The 2,500-nt window shown below is 46.9% G+C and overlaps 1 protein-coding gene across 3 annotated transcripts in view; it reads left to right on the top strand.

Moving 5' to 3' along the window:
* The window catches only part of LOC118313892 (dematin), a 20,698-nt gene that overhangs the window by 6,710 nt on the left and 11,488 nt on the right, over nucleotides 1-2,500 (top strand). For all 3 annotated transcript variants that reach the window (XM_047329053.1, XM_047329051.1, XM_047329054.1), the window contains exon 2: nucleotides 2,462-2,500. This exon is cut by the window's right edge and continues 5 nt beyond it. The gene's annotated coding sequence lies outside the window, so the exon portion shown is untranslated. The remainder of the gene's footprint in view (nucleotides 1-2,461) is intronic.

Here is a 2,500-nt window from a genome sequence, read left to right as displayed (position 1 = left end):
TGTGTCAGTTATAAATCTGAGTGTAAGGTCTGCACGTTCTCAGGACCCGTCTTTGTCTTTTCTCGCTGTGTGTGTGTGTGTGTGTGTGTGTGTGTGTGTGAGTGTGTGTGTGCAGTGACCTGCACTAACGACCTCCGCAGTGAAGTTAACGAGATCATTTACTTGTTTTCGTCCAAACACAGAAACAAAAGTCGACCTTTCACATTGTTGCGAAAACAAGAAAAATCTGCAAACGTTTAAATTACAACTCAAGGTTTTGTCCATTTAGTTTCTTTTGTTGTGTCAGTGCTGTGGAAGTGAACAGGACCCTGAATGTACCATGTGAGACCCTGTAGTCAAGGTCAGTCACGAGGTCAGGGGACACCAACTCAACAGTGAAAACTGAACTGATATTTATCAGTAACGTTTCTAGGTTTCTGTTTATTCTTGGCTCTACGGTGCACCTGCACCTGCTTCTACACCTGCACCTGCACCTGCTTCTACACCTGCACCTGCACCTGCTTCTACACCTGCACCTGCACCTGCTTCTACACCTGCACCTGCACCTGCTTCTACACCTGCCCCTGCACCTGCTTCTACACCTGCACCTGCACCTGCTTCTACACCTGCACCTGCACCTGCTTCTACACCTGCACCTGCACCTGCACCTACTTCTACACCTGCACCTGCTTCTACACCTGCACCTTCACCTGCTTCTACACCTGCACCTGCTTCTACACCTGCACCTGCACCTGCTTCTACACCTGCACCTGTACCTGCTTCTACACCTGCACCTGCTTCTACACCTGCACCTGCACCTGCTTCTACACCTGCACCTGCACCTGCTTCTACACCTGCCCCTGCTTCTACACCTGCACCTGTACCTACTTCTACACCTGCACCTGCTTCTACACCTGCACCTGCTTCTACACCTGCACCTGCACTCCAGTTGAGTGGATTATTTTGGTGATGGAACGCTGGTCGATCGCGTCTCGTGGAAGAAGACTGGAGGTTTTCATGGTTCGGGAGAACGACTAAATTAAGAATTGTGATGTTTCTCTGTGTTGTATCGATCAATCAGTTCAATGATACAGTTTCAGTTTGAGCCTCAGCTGTTATCATCGCGTTGCTCTCATTGAATTCAGCTTCAATTTCTATATTTGGCTCCATTTGTTTCATTTTTATTTATCATTTATTATTTCATGTTTCTCTCTCAGAGAACTGACGGTTTGTGTTTTCAGTCCTGAGTGTGACTCACACTTCCTCCTACTCAACCGCTCCTCTTCACTCTGGGTTGTTGAAAGGCATTCTGGGTAATGTAGGGAAAACACGAAAGCTGGATTCCACCCCCCAAAAAAATAAACCCAGGAGCTGCTTGAACGCTCCTCCAACGCAGCAGCGTGTTGTGACCTGCAGCGTCGGGGAGGTCTGATGGTGGGAGGTCTGGTTCAGAGCAGCATCCCTCTCGTTGACTTTCCCACATTTCTGCCAGCTGATTGGACGGCTGGTTGTGGCTACCTAGCAACCCTCAGATATCTCCCAGCAGTTATATCCCGTCCCAGCAGATTCACGGAGGCAGATCTGAGGGATGAGGATTTATTTTAACCAGAGCAAACAGTCAGTCAACACACAACATATTTAAAAAATAGAATCTTTCATACAGTTGTGTGAAAAAGTTTGATATTCAGTTGATTCTTGAAATAAAAAAAACAGTGAATCCAACAGTTAATGTTAAAGCTCCAATACTTTTTATATCTGATCTTTTAAAGCCCCAGTGTGTAATTTCTTTGTAATTTTCTGACGCCATCTGGTGGTAAAGTGTCAAACTGCAACCAACTGAGCGGCCAACAGGGGACACTTGATGGCGGCGCACCGCTGATTCCACTTCCTGTTTCCGTCAGCGTCTGAAAATTCAACGTGAACGCGACGTATTCTGGACGTTTAGTTCAACAAGCGTATTCAACACGATGTAGAAACATGGAGACTCACACGGAGGTCGGTCCACCTCATGGAACTATATGTAACTCTTATATGAACACAGAGTTATGGACAATAAGTTCTTCTAGATATCACACCCTGTAGCTTTAAAGAATCAGTATTTGTTGCTCATAGATGTCACGAGCTCGTCAGACTTTGTTCGACTTCACCTGCTCCACGTCCACGAGGTCATACTGTACATATTCAGGTCTCACTGTTGTACCTGTTGTTATAGCGACGTGCTGTCGGCTGCATCCTGTTCTGTAGTAAACCTGATTCTCGAACCTCGACCCCGTGAAGCTGAAACCACAAAGCGACCTGGTTGTGACCTTCAGCGGCGTCACGTTCCTCCGTCAGCGACATCGCTCGGCGACTCACCTGATCACACTCGTTCATCTGTTTGCTTCCTGTTTTTCAGAGACGAAGAAGAAGTTACTCTCTCTGGTTTTTGACTTCGTTCCTCTTCAGCTCGTTTTACAAACTCTGTTTGTTTCTCTCTCTTCAGACTCGGAGCTGGAATCTGTGAAGAACGTCGGCGACTCTG

The sequence above is a fragment of the Scophthalmus maximus genome, chromosome 19 (genome assembly GCF_022379125.1).
Source record: "Scophthalmus maximus strain ysfricsl-2021 chromosome 19, ASM2237912v1, whole genome shotgun sequence".
Taxonomy (NCBI): Eukaryota; Metazoa; Chordata; class Actinopteri; order Pleuronectiformes; family Scophthalmidae; genus Scophthalmus; species Scophthalmus maximus.
Note: the sequence above shows the minus strand (reverse complement) of the source record. Positions and strands in the feature narration are given on the sequence as shown.